The following is a 20000-nucleotide window of genomic DNA, read 5'->3' as shown; positions in this document are numbered from 1 at the left end:
TAGCAGGAATGCTAGCAGTAAATAATGATAGGCCATTACCGAACAACCCCTAAGCATATCACAGCAGGGCAAAGCCAGCCATATATGTGGAGGACAGAGGCAGGAACACAGGGCCATACTCGTAATATTGCTGTTTCACACCCTGCAAATTGCTGGTGCTACAGGATTCATTGTAACATACCCTTATGCAGGAATAACACATCAGGAATACAAATGGATGTAGACATGTACTGATAGCACACAACAGATTGCTGGGGATATATCTAGAACAAGATCTGTGTGGTGCACAGGCAAAAGCAAAGAGACAATCCACTGGCCATCATGTGGATAGACCCACTGTTGAGAGCTATGCAGACAGACTACATTCCATCGTAAACTAGTATGTACATGCAAACACTGCAAGACCAGCAATATGCGATGACCATAACAAAACTACTCACTTTGTCTGTAGGTCTAGAACCACTTACAGTTGTGTAGTTGCCTTGTTTCTGCAAGCCCTGCTGTAATAGGTACTGCAGCCTGCCATCTGTAACACTGCTTTCCACATACAGGAGGGATGTCCTCCATACTGGAAAGGTGAAGTGACAATGCCCACATGAATCAGCAATATATAGTACTGGGTTGCCATGACACTGGTTAACTGAATCACTACACAGCAGGCTGCACGCAGTCAGCAACTGTTGCACACTGATTGGTTCAGAGTTCATCACCTGATCATGTGCATCACCTACAAAAGCCATGCTGCAATCAATTCAAACCAACTCAATTGCTCTACTGGAGAGGGAGAGAGACAGAGAAAGAGAGAGTGAAAGAGAGAGAAGGAAAAAAAAAAAGAAAAGATAGAACGAAACTCACACACAGTGGGAATAAAAACCTACATGCCAAAACCGGGAAGGTGTCACACCCGTCCAAAATAAAGGTATGTAAAACATAACTGTATGTAATTCAATGTAGTATGTGGTATAGATTAATAGGTTATATGATGTTGAATGTTTGATATGTGCCATCTGTAGTTGTCCCTGTAATGTTGTTCCGCTGAACACCTGCTCTGGACAATACTGTCTGTCCCTGTAAGCAGTACGACATACCCGCAACTGTGCAGATCAGCAATGAATGACAAATATGTCAGCCATAATATCTGTGTGTTTTATGTTTGTGTGGACAATAGCTGGTGGTGGAAGTACTGCTGTTATGATAGACACATTGGTGTCAGAGCACACCACTTGCAGGACAGTCATGTTAATGTGTAATGTAGCATGCACAAATGCCATAGGTGTGTAATAGGCATACCAGCAATCTCACACCATATATACCACCCTAATGTTAGTCTGTATTCACATGTGGCACCTGTCTGTGTTGCAGCAAGGCAGAACAGTGCAGCTGTGAATGAAAGGCAGTTACAGAATGCGGACCAGATGTCTGTATGCACTCCCCATATCGGTGTGATACAGAATGTGACATATATGTGTGCAGATACACTGACACTCATATAGACATAGGTATATCAACAACGTACAACATATATCTACACATATATGTACATAGATGTATATTTATACATATATATATATATATATATATATATATATATATATATATATATATATATATATATATATATATATATATATATATATATATATATATATATATATATATATATATATATATATATAGTGGCACTGACAATGTCATGCAGGTGAAATAGTCTGCAACAGGCCAGCAAAGATAAGTGTCCCCACAGGGAGCATGGCAACAAACACATAGCACAAAGCGTGGCACATACAAAAAGCACAAAGCTTGCTACAATACATTTGTCCCAATGTTAGGTAAGCAGCTGACATAACAATTGCAGTCTGTGAATGGTTTGTTGTGGCTAACATGGTGGGTGGAAACAAATATGTGTATTAAGAACTATGGTAACTCTGCTGTATCGGTGGCTTAGACCTGTTTCCATCCTTATGATTTCCAGGAAACATGTCACACGGTTGTCTTCCCACATACAGCGCTGCTGAGATAGAGCTTATTATCTGCCACCTGGTACAGTACTATGAACTGCTGTTTGGATGGACAGCCCACGACCAACAGGAGAGGACCGTCCTATGGAACAAGCTAGTCCACAGGGTCAATGATGTTGAACTGCATAACTGTAGCTATGAGCAGGTCCAGCATCATTGCACTGACGTGCTTCGCCATGTACGTCGGTATGCAGCTGCCATAAGGGGGGACCACCTCATAACATGAGGGGGGCAACCCACCCATCCACCCCTCACCCGTGCATAGGAGCTTCTCAGCAGCCTTGTGGCACCTGGCCACCTACAGCAACAACACCTGGCAGGGCACATTTTGGAGGTGGGTGCCAATGACACACCAGCTGAGGACCATCCAGGAAAGGCCCCAGAGCACATTGGTACACCACTCTTGTGTATGCATATGCATCTATACAGGTACATTATGCAAATCTGAGATGTCATATGCATAGTCTGCTGCTGTGTAGTAGTAATAAACAGTTGTGTATAAGCTGTAATATTGTGTAATTCTACTGTTGATGTAACATAATACTGCAGTCACCTTTTATGAATGCCACAGCTGTGGCCACTGACATCAACTTTCTCACACTCCTATGTAGGTCCCTCCAGGATACCACCATGGCAGCAGCCTGTAGCTGGTGAGCATGGTCCGTGTTCATGCATGATGATAAACTGTGCATGTAATAGCTATGGGCTATCCCATGCAGATGTCTAACACACCTACCCATACTGCATGCTGTGCATGTTCATGTTTTATTGCTGTGAAATGCACTGCATCACAATATAGATCATGCTGGGGTATCAGAAGGGTTCAACAGACATGCAAGATAACCAACATCCTGTCAATGTGCAATGTGTCCACAAGGATGTGAAGTGTGGCAGGACACACAGCCTACAGTAGGGACATGTGTGACTCAACACCACCATGGCTGCAGCTGCACACAAATCAGGTTAAGTAAACATTGCAGACATAACCCTGACCCCACAGCACTCATGACTGCAGTGTGTACACTCCAAGGAATGTGCACATGAGTAGACCTTGCAACCATGCAGAGGTCTGGGACATGTGTAGGGCACTCCCCTTAGCCATGGTAAAGTCCACTGGTTGTCAGTGTAATAGTCTTGTACTGGTCATGCATGCACTACTGATGTTGTGATCTGTAACACAGACATCAAGCATCCACAACTGATAGTTGTTCACATAGCATCCCAGGTATGAGTTGCTATAACACATAAGGGATGTGAGCATTGGAGATGATATAACTGATACAGTACTACAGATGCATCAATGGTTTCTACACCTGCAAGGTATGGTGCACAGTACAAGGCAGGGTGCAGAACAGGTCCGCAGTAACACCCACAGGGTGCAGAACAGGTCCGCAGTAACACTTTTTACATGGGTCCAGTGTTAACATGGGGAAGGGCCATCACCTACCAACACAGCCCAAGCCTCACAAACATGTATACTGCCACTAACATGAATTCATTATAGTTGCACTGCATGCTGTTGAGCACCATATGTAATTCATGTTGACAGAAGGGTAATGGGAGGACTGTGTGTACATATGTTGTGCAAATCCACATGTAGGAGTGTGGTGTGTGTGTGTGTCTCGATTGTGTTTGTAAGTGCAATCTAGTGGAGTGTGGATGATGCATGTCAGATGTATGTGTACATATGTGTGTATGTGTGCATCCATGTATGCACAGAAGATAGTGGGATTGGCCACATGGCAGTTCTTCCCCTTGGGATTGTGCTGTACATGGAGTGAGACATGGGACACCAGGACAACCTGTCAGGTATGTGAACACTGGACAGCTGATAGCATAACAAGTTCTGTAGCATGGAGCATGCATCGAGAGGTGAAGTACATACCAGGTATACACATCATATTGCCAGCAGCAGATAGGTAACTGACTACCCACATATGCAACACTACAAATGCAATGGGGAATTACCACAGCACATCAGTGAGTGTATCCAGGTAGGACTGTTGTCCGCATGATGGGTCACTTGTGCAGCAGATGTGGCATGAACTGAGCAAAACTGTAATATCAGGCTCTGGTTTGTGACATATGTAGTGAATGGTGCAGCCCCAACCCTACAGGGGCCTTTACACCATTACTGCCCATACACAGGGTAATACAGGGTGACAGCAGTGAGGCCATGTACAACTTACTCCACCCAAGTCAGGGAGGTGATGGAGTAACAGCTCAGATGTCATAACCACATGTGTAGGCATAGAGAGGAATGATATGTTAATGGGCAGTAGTGATGCATGTATACTAGCAAGTGCCATGCAGGATGGGCAACATATGTAACTGACTGGGGACTGTCTGTAAACCCAGGGAAAGTGAAGTAGTAAGGTAGCTGTCTGTGTGAGTGTGTGGGAGCGTGTGTACTGTTACGCAATGCTGTACAAGTCTTAATGTGTGTATTTGTTTCCTCCACAGGTGGCGAGGTGGGTCAGGGTCCCTCCTGCAAGCAAACTGAGGTAGGTGTCCCTACAGACACCGATGAGGATGATGGTACAGGTGAGTCATAGGTGGGGTTATCAGAGGCCGACACTGCACCATATGTCATCACCCTCCTAGCCACCCCAAGCCTGCACACAGTTACAGTGCCCCTACAAACCCCATCACATGTGGCCATAGAGGGACAGTTGGCGCTTGGTGGCAATGACCAGGAAAGTGTGGTGTCCATGTCAGCGGTGTCAGGTCACAGTCAGCATAGCCAGATGTCCAGAAAGGTATTGCATCGGCAGATGTACCGCGGTGCTCGTGGAAGGACCACAGGTCATCATACCCCTGGCAGAGATGCCACAACTGGTACCACCAGGAGCATGTTTCAGGCAGTAATGGAGGCACAGGCACATATGAAAATGCACACCAGACAGGGCCTGAGGCTGAAGAGGTCTGCTTTTGCAGCTGTAAGTGGCAACCTCCATGAACTCGCTGGTGCCTTCCATGAATATACTGAGGTCATGGATAGACGGTGGGGTGAGATGCTTGGCCTCCTCGACCATGGTATGTCTGTGCTAGAAATTGTGGTGGGAGTGGTGTGATGGCCACGTGGATGTAGGCCAGAGACACCAGCAGATTGCAGTCAACATGGATGTGCCAGGATGCCCAGCCGCTCTCGTAGTGGCAATACCAGCCTCAGCACACCACTGGGACTGCTGTCCACACCACACCACAGCAGGCCTTGTGCATGTGGCCCTGGCCAGTCCCAGGCAGGACATGGCTCCAGCGGACATATGTCATCATCAGGGGAGAGTAGCAACTCAAGGTCTGTACCTGCATGTGCCCATGGAACCCCTAGCAGGCACAGTCAGCATGTCCATGGCCGGAGGCAGTGAACTGCACACCCTGCCAGGTATGGTCTGCAGCTGTCCAACATCACCCGTATAGGGCAGCCACATGGTGGAACTGTGTGCATGCATACCCACACACTATGCAACCACACCTAGAGCAACCCCATACCGACACACACCTCATCACCACACCCCAATCAATGAACCACTCCCCTCATCCACACACATGGTGACACATGTTTGGACCACCCTCGGCCTCTGGCACACCAGCAACACACCCTCTGTATATGATGATACCTGTGCCACATCCCTGTCATCCATAACATTGATGCAGGGACAGGCTAATATGGTTCTGATGCACACAGTGACTGTAATGGAGTGCAACAATGTACTGTAGTGTAGAATGTAGTCAGGGGTAATGTGTACTGCATACATGTCAGATAGTGTAGCCATGCAGCTATAATGCATCTCAGCTATTGGTAACACCAATTGTTATCCCCATACTGTCATCCATTTGTGCTGTAGGTGTACATGTGTCAGCAGGAGGATGGTCTGCAGTCATATTCCACAAGAGTATGTCAGTGTGGTGACACCATGGCCGTAACATATCTGGTGTACAGTTGCACACATGCCACAGGTATGTATAACAGTTATTGGCCCTGCAAAATTGACCGGTGGCCTGCTAGTACAGGTATAATCTGCACCCTTATGTCAACCCATCCACATACACATACATCCTTACTTGGCAACACTTTGTCTAGACCCCCTACCCAGGTGTGTAGTGCTACTGAACTGTGTGGCTGCCATTGCACACACAACACCCTCTGTAGGGTGAGGTGTGTGTACCAGGTTACATGTTACATGCAGACCATCCACAGACACGTACAATATAGTAATGGGGGGTGTAATGTTTATATACGGAGAATACATAGTGTGTCATACCATCATATACACACTGACTGACACATAACAGGTAGACACACATCTTAGAGAACTGGTTGTATAGTTGCTAACTAACTACTCCATGTTTCCAATGTGTTACAGGTAGGCTGCACACAGCAAATGTGTAACTGGGCTGTAACCTGTTATCTGTTACCTGTATGGGTGATGGTGACATTGGCTACCTGAGAGTGGTAGGTGGGCCATATACCAGGTGTACTATGGCATGAAGACAGTGCACACAGCACCCACAACCCCCACTGGATATTGTAAACACTGGAACCCATCCTGATACTCTAACATACCTACTATCACACATTGGCCATGATGCCAAAACCACCCATTGCATATCACAACAGTGGTACCACAGGGATATGCATGTGATGCACATGCCACAGGCATAGTAGGGTGTTGCATTGCAATGCCACACCTGTGGGCGACAACAACAATATCTGTACTACTGTGTGGCAATGTGTATTGTAATAGGAGTATGTGGACTTGGAATGGTGTACCCTACAGATATGCACACATGGACACATAGACACACATGACAGACCTCGATGGGATTCACATGCCTACCAACCTATTGGTACAACCCTGTTGTGCTGATACTGCAAGGCACATGTAGCTGTTAGGGAGTGGAGTGTAACAGGCTACATGTTACGTAGATGGGGTTGAAAGGCACCACGCACTATACGAGTTGTACAAATAGGCACCTCCCCCCAGCCAAATACATCTGCCCTGCAATACACTACTAAGTGTTGGAGATACCATAACCAAGGCCTGTGACAACATGGGCACACAATGTTACCTGTACTACATCCCACCTCTATGATGTCAGGCTGGTATTGGTAACATATCATGCAGTACAGTCTGGCTCCCATGGGTAATGTATTATGTGGAAGCCATCAACATTCCCAGGATACAGATATACAGACACAGATATGCAGATACAGGTATACATATTTTATATGTATATATATATATATATATATATATATATATATATATATATATATATATACATATACATGTGACTACACATACACATGCAGTTATATGTACAGTAACATACATAAGTGGAAGGTGCACACAATATGGAACAGCCACTCTGCCTACAGTTGACCCCTGAATGACTGGACACTGTATGTGCCACCCATACAAATGACAATCGTTACCTGTAACATACACCCACAGAGAGGTCATAGGTAAAACAATACCCACAGGTTTGCAGACATGAAAACCTTTAATCGTGTACTATTACAGCTCTACATGCCATGCCATATAACTGTTCAGACAATGACAACTATAGCAACGGAGTGATGCTACAGTGGACCAGTTACAGTCATACAGTAGTCTGGAAAGTTTCACAGTTGTTGATGTCCAGGACAAGCCATTCACATTGTACAATAGGAAAGACACACTGGGTCACAGGATACCTAACAATTAGCAGTATGTAATCCAGGTGTGTAGTTCAGCAGCCTCTATGTACACACTGTACAAACTCAGTAGGTGGTATAGACATCATATGACCACATGGGTTGTAACTGCTACATAACATGGCATAACTAACACCATCATGAGCACACCAATAAACAGGACAGTTGGTATGGCAGGGGGCAGTAGTCCTGCATTACCCAGATCCATGTCAGTAATGTATATATAGGTGAAGTATTTGGTACTGTACATCCAGATACCTTAAGGCAGCTCAGCCCTGATACCCACACATTTTGTCGCAGCCTAGGTCATTTATGGTGCCCCCCCTAGACTCAACAATACAGTGCCATATACCACTGTTACATACACTGGGCTCTGCAGTGCATAAGGGCTCACATGTATTGTGTAGGTGATGCCCACACATACATGGCCCCAACCCCACCATATGTGTGGGGGTTACAATGGCAATGGCCTGATGGCAGCACTGGCAGTGTGTTATACTCCCAGCCCACTATGGATCAACCACCGACATCATGACATATATGCAACGCTTTGTATGTAGGTGATTGACAGAGGCTGGAATACAGGCACATATGTAGACAACTGTTGCCATACACTGCACAAGGTACTGGTGTTACAGGATAGTCTGTAACATACCCTTAGTCAGGGAATTCATGGCAGAGACGGTCATGGATGTAGCCATGTACCGGTAACACACAACACACACACACTGCCATTGAAATATCTGACACAAAACCTGTGTGGTGGACAGACAAGAAATGATAGGCACAGCTCTGACTGGCATGAGGATAGGCCCACAGTTGTGTGCTATGAAGACAGACTGCATTCCATGGCAAACTAGTATGTACACCCACACCCTGTAACACCAGTACTGTACAAAGCATAACACAACGCTACTCACAGTCTGTCTGTAGTTCCTGATCCTCCTACAAATATGTGGCTGCCCTGAGTGTGCCAGTTCTCCTTTAAGGGGTATTGCTACATGCTGTCAGTAGCACTGCTGCCCACACACACGACGGATGCCCATCACACAGGAGATGTAATGGGACCACGCACACATGACGTGGGAATCTATAGTAGGTGGTTGCCATGATAGTGTTAATTGGGTGTAGTACACATGTGCAATCATGTATATCTGGCTATCTGGATAAGTATATGTACATATATTCCCACCATATGTCTTGGACATGAAGTGTAGGCCAACCCCAGCCAGTATATTCCAAATGTCGTAGTTGCAGGGATGTCAAGTATGTATAGCAGGTATACTAGAAGACTATTGCTACTGTCATTCAGATTGTCTTCACAGACACGGTGTGCATGGGAGTTCACATTTGCTTATAACATGTGTGCCATTGGTTACTGAAAGGCAGCCAAAGGACATCATTGTACAGTACCACTGCTAGCACGAAATGCCACTGTGGACTGCAGCAAAGATATTGGACATATATGTGGAGGGCCTGACACAGTATGTACAGTCCAGAGGTATACACATAAGCCCTTAGTGCTTCACATGTGTACCATGTCTGACAATATGGATGTAGACAGCCATGTAGATGGGTATAACACATAACCGGTATATGATGTCCACCATAGTTCATGCATTCACACACCTCTGCCTGGCCTGTAATGATATGACCACTGGTGCAGGGGTGCCAAGGCCACATACTACACAATAGGTATTGACATACATCTGCATTGCATCCCACTGCCCTGTCTGACATACATGACTGTTAGGGGAGGGCCGGTAGCAGGACATCTGGCTAGTATTTGCACATGACATCCCACTGAGTAGGTACACTCAGCTGCTAGGCATGTCATAATGCATTGTGCAGGCTGCAGGCAGACTGGCTCAACACTGGCCTACATCTCCTAAGGGGAAATGCACATGTATCTGCATATGAAGCAGGCTCAACAGGCATATCACAGCACAGGGTAAGATACACCTGTGTGACAGTACATATCCCCAACCAATGTGAACACAGTCACAGCTACATATGGTTAGCTAGCATGATATTACAGTATATGGACTATGTGTTCTACACCATCCTCATATGTGCCAGTCACAGACTGACCCTGCATATACTGGCCTGCTACACAGTTTGGTCTGGTGGCTGTCTGTGGTATGGGACACATGTGTTAATGGCCCTACAAACATGTACTCCACTACAGTACCATGCAGTGGGGCAGCATGTAACATCTGATAGTAGGGGAACTAGAACAATGTCATCTACCACAGTCTGTACACAGGCTAAGGTACATATCAACACTACACACACTGTCGACATTCCCCATCGGTACACATACCTCAGTACTGTATGAACATCCACAGAATGTGCAGGTAATGTCATGTTAGCATTCGGATACATCAGTGGCTTGATCTCAGATATGATGCCACAAATTATGGTGTACAGCACATATGCACCACTTCATGCACAACATATGTACAAAGGTCGACAGAGGTGTGGCTGGGAGCACATACACAGGGCCAATATTTACTTGTTGCTGTGATAACCACATACATTTACTGTTGTTACCGGGTTGTTGCAACATATGTCCTTTGAGGGATATGACATCTGTGACTACCACAGCTTTCTCCATCTACTGACTGCAATCCTCACATTACCTTCAGCAGTCAACAGCTAGATGCTCCAGGGGTGACACATGCAACCACGGACACTACACTGGCCAGGCTGCAGATGACCCTGCAGATGGGGATTCCCAATAAAAATTGCAACTGACATGGCAGGTATGGAGACATGTACAACACCCATATCCACACAAACACTGTTAAAGCAACATTACTCCAAATGCAGTATAGCCACACTTGCGGTCTGTAGTCAGGTCAGGCACATCCACCTCCTGCTTGTTGCACTGTTTCCACAGTGTATACTGTTAGAGGTACACCACAATCCATCTGAGATGCTGTTTGCCACACAACAGATCTAGTTCCTGCTCACAGTGGGTGAAAAGGGCCAACACCACCATGATGTTCCTAAGTATTGGAGTGTGTTCCCATACAATTGGCTATGGGAATGTTACCACAGGTGTTTCACATGCAATCAGCTAGGGGAGGGCTGCAATTCATGCAGAGGCCATCAGCTGATCATGAGCATTACTTACATTACACATGATGCTGCCTAAGCAAAGCAGGTGTAGGTCTCCATTTCCACCTGAGAGGGGGTGGGGATGCAGACAGAGGCAAATACGTGTCAGGAAGTGGTGGGAGGGTAAAACTGAAGCATGTTTGTGTCACACACCTAACAGCACAGGGTATCAAACCCCTGATAACTATGTAGTGTTAGCAAAGTTTGATGCAATTATTGGATGTGCCACATGGGTTACCTGTTGTGGAGCATTCAGAACATATATGTGATGGTGAGTGACATCTGCAGCATGGATACAGTAGCTGCATGGCAGGTGACATACACGTGCCAGTCAACATGAACAGGTGCCAGCATCAACGCAGCCACACTCTCACAAGGACACACACACATTGACACACATGGCAGGGCCAGGTGTACAACTCATTGGTTATGGGATTGCTACATCACATCACTGTGCAGGTATCCCATGCACCACACAGGTCATACGGGGCTGTACGGGTGAAGAGTATGGAAAGCTGTCTGACATCAGACATTGTTCTCTACACAGTCAGTGAGGGAAAGACAAACACATGAACAGTGACACAAACTCATACACACAGTTGCCATGTCTGGGGTTAGAACTCCTACCTAACTAGTCTATCACACTACAGCAGTACGCAGTGATGAGAAGCGCTGCAGAGATTACTGGCCTACAACTCTCCCAAAGGTGTATTTCACATTGGATAACCCCAGCAGGCTTGTCAGGGTACCGCTATGGGGTGGCCGGTGTGTGCATGGCCAATATACTTTTCATGTATGGGTGACACGCCACAAGTGGCCACACATGGGGTTATATGTCACAGGTACATGTATAGGGAAACAAGCTGACTATGTCGTTGTACAGCCATGTTGCACAGCTGGCACGTGGACCACATAGCCTGTGGTGCTGACAGGTACTGATCGCTAGTAACTGCAGTGTGTGACATCTGCACCTGATGTGTTGGGGTCCCTTTGGCTGTGTGCTGGGTGGGACAGGTGTGGATGACTCCTTGTCATGGTCACCCTCTTCCACACATCTATATCCATCTACCTTTGGCTTATTATGATGTGTTGTCCTTACATATATGTCTGTATTCCTATCCACTGTGTGTGCAAGGCATGAGTGGTGCATACTGACATGTGTCTGCACTAACAATTGCAACTGCTGGATTTGCCTGGTCCACTGGTGTTTGCATACATGGCCTTCATGTGTTTAAATGTGTGAGCATGCCCAATATGACATTTCGGTATGTTGATGACTGACATTGCCTTCATTTCTCAAAGTGTGTGAGCATGCCCAGTAAGGCCATCTGTTTTGCATGTGTGGATCATGTCAGGTGGTTTGTACTGCACAGCCGACTTTTGTGTTGTACACCAACACGTAGCATTCTGTGTCTGCAGGGTATCCACCGATCATTTGGCATTGACTGTTGCAAAATATCTGCATAGTGGGGGAACACCTGACTATTTCTATGTTTCTACACAGGATTGGTGGGGGCATATCTAACTGTTACGATATTTCTATGTAGGGTGGGGGGCACACATGACAGTTGTACACATTTGCTAGGACTGTACTGGTATGTCCTGTAGTCCATTTCAGTCAGTAGTCTTACCTATTGTGCTGGCTAAGCCCCACATGTGTACTACCGTTCTTATCTTTTGATTGCATACACATTAGTTTCTGACTTTCTAGCCATCACAACTGACATCAAACTACCTGGCCTGCTGTAGTCTGTCCGTGTAGGCCTGGGTGGGGATTACTCATACTCCTCATTCAGAGGCCATAGTATGGCATTTGTTTGTGTTTGTCTACACCTGTCCTGCTGGCTATGACTATTGTTGGATACGTGACCCCTTCCTGACTGGCATGTGTAAGTCCCTTATCTTGTGGGTGTCCCAGTATTGAGGGTGGTGCTGCAGGGCTGCCTATGTCGGATGCACATAGTACACTGACTATGCATGGTTAGGCATAGGTAGTGTAATGTTTGGCATCCCTTTTACTCTATGTGAGAGTCAGAGAGAGGTGTTATTCCCTGGGTCCCTCCCATGTAAGAGTATGTGCTATGCGTTGCCTCTTTGCCAGGGCCAGGGCATACTGGGAATGCCTCCTTCTGGCTATTGGGTAGGCTCAGGTTGTTCCTCCTCCTAGTCACTCTGTACCTGTGCAGGCTATGGAATTGGTGGGGGCCTATGTGGCCCTGCCCCTTGCTGCTCCTGCTGCAGCTGTTTCCACAGGATCATATTGTGTAGCATGGCACATACAAGGATGAATTTGGGACATGTAGTTGGTGAGTACTGTAAGGCACCACCGGATGTGTCCAGGCACTGGAACCATGACTTGAGCATCCCAAACACATGATCTGTTATGATTCTTTTTTGTGCGTGTGCATCATTATGGAGTTCTTGTTCGGATGTGTGTTTCTGATGGGTGTCATCAGCCAAGGCTCCAGTGCATATCCAGCATCCCCCACTAGGTGACGATGTGGGATGTCCCCACTGGCAAATTTCTGGTACAGCTGCCTCAGATGCCAGATGCGGGAATCGTGATAACTTCAGGGCAGTCAGCACACATGTTCATTATTATGCCTTAGGCATCGCACACGACCTGACAGTTGATGGAGGGGAAGCCCTTGCAGTTGATGTAGACCCTGCCCTGCTCACTGGGTGGTGCTTTGATTTGTATGTGCGTGCAGTCTATTGCACCCACTACCTCAGTGCATTTTACTATTTGGTGGAAGAAACACATATTGCTGGCCAACGCCTCACGGGTGAGGGGGGAAATATACGTGCTCACCGGCATGTGCTACCATGGCATCCAGGAACTGGTGGAGTACTCTGGATGCTGATGCCTGTGATATCCCTATCATATCGCCAGTTGCCCTTTGGAAGGTACCAGTAGCTAGTATTTTTAGGCCTACACATACCTTTGTTTCCACTGAGATGGGTTCCCCTCTGTTAGTTCTGTGTTTCAGGTGTGGCCAGCACAGCTCCAATATTTGAGGTCCCTGTCCACCCTATAGTGCTCTACTATCTCCAGCTCATGTAGCCCTTGGTAGGTTACCCTGGGTCTGTACACTCTTCTCTGTCTCCTCACTGTGGGTTGGTCGGCAGCATTCCCATCCTCACCACCCTCAGCCTCTTCCACAAGTTGTATGATAGCTATTGCAGCCCCTAACATTTTGCTGTTGTGAGTGTTAAAAGTTCCCTGCTTGTTTACACTGGTGGTGTAGGGTATGGGAAAAAACAGAGGGGTAGGTGTTTGCATAGTTTATAGTGGCATTCTGGACTTGGCTGGTCTGCTGCCTGTGTAATTGGCTGGTTCAGAAACGTATCTCCTGGCAGCGGACCTAATACTCCTTTATTAACTTCCTACTGCTGCTTTCCCTTCCCATTGCCCTTCTGTTTCATCCTGGGGCACGCCTTGCAATCGGTGTACTCCAGTGTGAACACTGCTGCTATTTCCTGGGTTTGCTTCCTTTATCTTCCTGTAGATCCCATTGCGTGGCATGCACACCCGCTTACACATTGTCATATGTGCTGGGCAGGTTTAGACACACACCCTGGCTTTGCTGTGCTAAGCTGGATGCAACCCCGAGCCACAGGTCTCCAATCTGCTGAGAGTATGCCTGACACACCCACCCATGATGTTACCTATCTCCTAATTTTGTACTCAGCTATTCATAGTCGTACACTGTTGGGACCTGCCTCACATGCTGGGGAAAACCAGGATTCACTATTCTTCCCCTCATTTGCATGGGATTGCATGCTAATGCATAGTTACATGTGTCACATTTTGCCTCCCCCCTTAGCAACCACTATTCACTGACCAGGTTGTCTTTTGCCTGCCATTGACTTGCATGGCGGAATACTGATTTTAGTTAGACTGCTTTTTTTAGGTTTATTTTCTTATTTCCCCACCGATCCCATTTGCGAGCCGCTGCCCTATGCTTCAACGACCGTGATCAGCGGACATATCATAAAAGTTGTATTTTGTATGTTTTGCATTGTTTGCAATGCCAATGGCCTTCTACTTGGCCATTGGCATGCTTCCTCAATGATATGCAGCCTTTATTTGGAGCTGTCATAGCTCCGTTTTGGATTTCGCAGTACCGTACTCAGTTTCTAACCGAGTACATTTCTACATATTACGCTAGCCCTGCATGCCCTGATTCCTGCTTCCTGGATGGTAGATTTACCTCATTTGCATGGTTTTTACCTGCAAATGGGGTAATTTGCATACAGGGGCTGGGAACGTGCAGCACTAGTGCTAGAGTGCTCGTGCACGTCAAACAAGCATGTACGTGGATCGTTCGGCCGCCATATCGGCAAACTTTCCTCTTACACTAATCATGCACGCCATGCAAGCTTTTCAAAATCCAGGAGGTTGTCCCTGCAGCTGAAGACTTTCAAACTTTTCTCACTTTTGTTTTTAACAATCATCTTTTAAGGACTGCTAGCAGTTATAATTCCACAAACTGAACTTAGATACATAATTTAACACATCTAAAATGAAATGGGTTCATTCACTTTGTTAAAAGTTGTGCAAGTTTTTCTGTGATCTGTGAGCTTTCTTAGTTCCAGTACAAATAAGAAAGGAGCAAAAACTGAAGTATATGATTACTATGCTAATGACTTGAAGAGCCTTTTTAAGTTCAGGCATGCTTCCCCAAGGGTGAGATTTAAACTTTGTACCTTCTGCCTCTGCGATAAACACTGTAACTATTATACCAATTCCCAGGCCCCAAGATTATGTTGTCCTAGATGGGGGTCACACCCACAGTAACTGGCTTAGGAAGACAATGCATTATCCATTAGGCAACTGGGCTCAATTAAAACTTTCACTGAGAAAGCAACATGTGAAACATATAATATTTCAAGCATAAGTCTGCTTGTTATTTACAGTTTGAACAACTGGACTTTTAAAACACTTAAAACTGATTAATAATCAATAAAGACCTAAATCCTACCGAAAAGTAAATTAATCTATTTACATCGTAAAAGTGTTATATAACTGAAACAATATTCAAAATAATTGTAACAATGTAATCCATAATCTTGCTGTAGGGTGCAAGCACTTAGCCCAGATATGTGTAAAATCCTTAAACTCCCATAGCTTCTCAAACATCTGAGATCCCATACCCTGCTTGAAGAATTATCAAATGTTTGCCAGCTGGGTGCAAAAATGTTGTTTAACTTGAGTTCAAAAATTGTATCCATGGTGTCCATATTGTTGTTAAAATTGTCATTTTCTTACTTCAGTAACAATATTTGCTCAAAAAAGAAAAACAAATAATATCAAATAATATCAAGGAGATGGCATGGATGCCTTGTTCCCAGTTTCACTTCTAACGGGTTAGAAAGCTATCCAGCTGTACACATTTGGCAGTGTCTCCACTGTATGAGTTTACACTGTCTAATAAAGGGGGAGGGGGGCATCCTAACTTATGCAAACAAAGCCCAGATAAACCTTTACTGAAGACTGTCAAATGTCTTTTTAACATCAACTAACATAGCACCAGAGATGACTACTATTCTCTACTCTTGTTGAATATTAAGCCATAATCATGTCAGCTTTCTGTTCTCATTTTGATAAATCTCTAATGATTCAAATAAGTTAACTTGGCTAGAATATGCCCTTATCTTTTTTCCAAGATTTTAATATAGATCTTTACCTCTAATTGAAGTAGCAAAATAGGTGAGTAATTCCCCATACAAAACCTATCCCTACCTGGTTTAGAAAGTAAAATTACTTTGGTGACATTGTCATTTTCCTGAACCTCCTCATTCTCTCTGTGGATACATAATATTGCCAGAGTCTACTATATTCTCTCCTTATGCCTTATAAAAATATTGGGCTATCCCATCCAATGTAGGGACCTTCCCTGCTGTCAGCTCCTTGATTGTCCCCTTGATATACAAAACAGATATATCTTCCATCAACCTCACTCTGTCTTCCAAGGCTATTAATATACTGAGGAACTCCTCCAAAAATGTATTGCACTGATCTATGGGGGGGGGGGGGGTACTATGCATTTTCCTATAGTACTTAACAAACACAGCATTAATTCCCTGCTGAGTAGTAACCGTACCCACTTCTTCCTCTTGCACACCCACTACCATTAAATCCATGATCTGTTCTTGACACTGTCTAGCTAAGACCCTAGGAGAAATGACTCCCTTCATCCAGGAAAATGATCTGTACCTCTTCCATTTGTCTTGTATTTTTTGTAATTCTGTTACCCCAACCCTGGACTTTAATGTCAAAATTTGAGCATATATTACTTTAACCTTACAATTACTTGCTCTTATATTGTTCCTCTAAACTTCTAATTTTATCTTCTCATTGCCCTTTATTTCCTTGCTCCAGACAAGGCTGTACGTTACAGAGGTTTCTAAGAATGTATTCCCATCTTAAGTGAAACCCACTATCTTCTACGCTGTGGTTTCATTTTCCTTCTTGGACCAAAATCTGGTTATCCATTCTATTAAGCATTACCACTAATCAGAAGATTTAAACCATAAATGGCACAGTAGTGCAGTGGTTTGCATTGTCACCTGACAGCAAGAGGTTCTCTGGCTCGAATCTCAGTTGGGGTGCCTTCTGTGTGGAGTCTGCATGCCCTCCCTGCATTCGTGTAGGTTTGCTCTGGTTTCAACCACATTACAAAGACATACATTTGGAGCATTTTTCCCCAGGCCTCTGCTGAAAATTGGCTTGTTCCAAGTCAGACTTTCCCATTAAATAAATGTTTAATAAATAACATATCTATTTTCCATTGATATGATACCCTTCCCCTTATCTAATCTCCAAATCTATATATTTTAAACTGTGATCTGCATAAGCTATCTGCTTTATCTGTGCATTAATAATATATGATACCAAACCCCTAGAAACTATAATCATATCAATCCTACTGCATGAGTTCTGACCTGAGCCATAGAAAGTAAAATCTAAGGAGTCGGGGTTTAGCACTTACCAGCTATCCATCAAATCTAATGACAGCAGAGCCGTATGAAGTGCTCAGGATTTCTGCAATTGTCTCTCTGTCCTTCTAGAAATCTTATCTATCCAAGGGTGTAGGGTGGAATTTAAGTTTCATCATACAATAATATGGTATCCTTGACTGTGATACTTTTGTATATACTCTGTCATTGGACTCACCATGGTATTTTGTTACTCTTGTTAGATCTACAATAGCACCCCAATACCATATTTTTCTCATTCATCTTCCCCACAACAATCCATCACCCTTCTTTATCCATTTTTACTGACACTGTCCTCAGTCCCAATGAAATGTGAGTTAATAGGGCAACCCCCCTTTTCCTTCATCTATAGCACAACTATAAAAGACCTCTCTCCATCTACTGTGGAAAACACAACATGGGGATTTTAACCTTATTTCTTGTAAAACGCTATGTACATCCCTTCATTTCTTAACTGGGGCTAACAGTTTTAGCTTTTGGAAATGCAATAATTCCTTTTATATTAAAAGTTGTCATCCTTGCAACAGCAACCTGCTGGAATACCTTTCCTCTCTTCCCCCTTTTGACCCATTGTCCCAGAACTGAGTAATGTCCAAATTACAGGAAAATATTTCAGACAAGAAAAACAATGTATAAAGAAACCCCAACTAAATTGCTAAATATTAATATTAAGGATAGTATTTTCCTCTTTGCCACAACAAATCATAGCCTCAGTACCAATTTACTACCTAAACTCAAGTGTTATATGAAGAAGAAATGCAGTGATATAAGACTAGTTAGTAAACTCAGTATACAATTGGCTGTTTATTATAGCTCACTACATGGAACAATTATACTTAGCTAACAAGTGCAAAATGGCAAAACGTAATGAAAGTGTGTTAGAAAAAAAAGCATTTCTCTCACACTTTCAGCTTCATCCAATGTATAAAACTCCCAGATTTATATGAAATACAGGCTGCTTTTAGATTTCAAAACTCAATTAGCTGTCAGCCAAGTTACCCAATGTTATACATATCAAGTAAGATTGATAAAGTGAATTTACATTTTGGTTTGTCTACATTACTCAAATCCACTCTAAAAAAAAGGTATGCCATTAGTCTGTTGTCTTTTCCAGTCTAGTGTGTACTCCCACTATGTCCTCATAAATGTGAAAAAAGTAACCTTTACACTGTAGCTAAACATTTTGTCACCAATTAAATCATTCAAACAGTATAGCAGCTCCATTGCAATGTAGTTGCTTGATCCACAGTTTGTCGCAGACCAGGACTCTTCAAACTCTTTTATATCATCATCAGTCAATTTCATGTTCAGTGCATTTACCCCCCCCCCCCCAACATACACACACACACCAGTTTTGCCATGCAAATAATTTTTCTTGTTTTCAAGGTCAAATAGTTTCTGTCCTATGCCTCTGATTTGCAGGCTTGATCAGATGTAACAGGGTGTGTTTGATCTTTTTCCTCTGCAATGACTTGGGGGGGGGGTGATAGAAGGCAGTCTGTCCCATTTTTTTCATTTTCTTCATCTCCCCCAGATAAATTAAGCACTTCAGCATAAACGTTTTTTGACTGGCTTCCTAAGCTCACAGAAATAAATGTATATATCAGAGGGGATAAATTATTTCTGTGAACATCTCAACAATATAAGGGTTGCAGGGTACATTAAGAAAACTCCAAAACCCAATTTTCTTCCCCACCTGAGATAGAAAGCCATAATCTTTTTTTTTTTTTGCAAACAGGATAGCTCTGTAGTCAAACACAACTCTTGTATGTTGGCCAACCAGTCTTATATATCTCTAAGTATGGAAAAGGTTCAACTTGTGACTGTGCAGGTGTGATTAGTGTGTGATGTCTTACCATGCAGCTGCTGTGGAAAGGTCCCAGAATGTGGAGGCTCATGCCCAGTGATTGGCCCAGCTGCATCGGCAGTATGGTGAGTACAGAATACCCCCTACTATTAGCAGTAATAAATCAAAATTATAGTAATGGCAGTACTGCCTGTATATATAATTGTGCTGTAAAAGTCAGGAATAAATGCCTCTGTCAGGCTGCCAGTGTTACAATGGAGTGTTCCCAGCTGCTGTGTAATACAGATATCAGTAGCAAACAAGGTACAATATGCAGGAGAGGAATATTGGAATATGTAATGAATGAGTG

Source organism: Protopterus annectens, chromosome 6.part0 (assembly GCF_019279795.1).
Source record: "Protopterus annectens isolate FY-2018-M chromosome 6.part0, PAN1.0, whole genome shotgun sequence".
Taxonomy (NCBI): Eukaryota; Metazoa; Chordata; order Ceratodontiformes; family Protopteridae; genus Protopterus; species Protopterus annectens.
The sequence above is the reverse complement of the archived record's forward strand: the minus strand, read 5'-3'. Positions refer to the sequence as shown.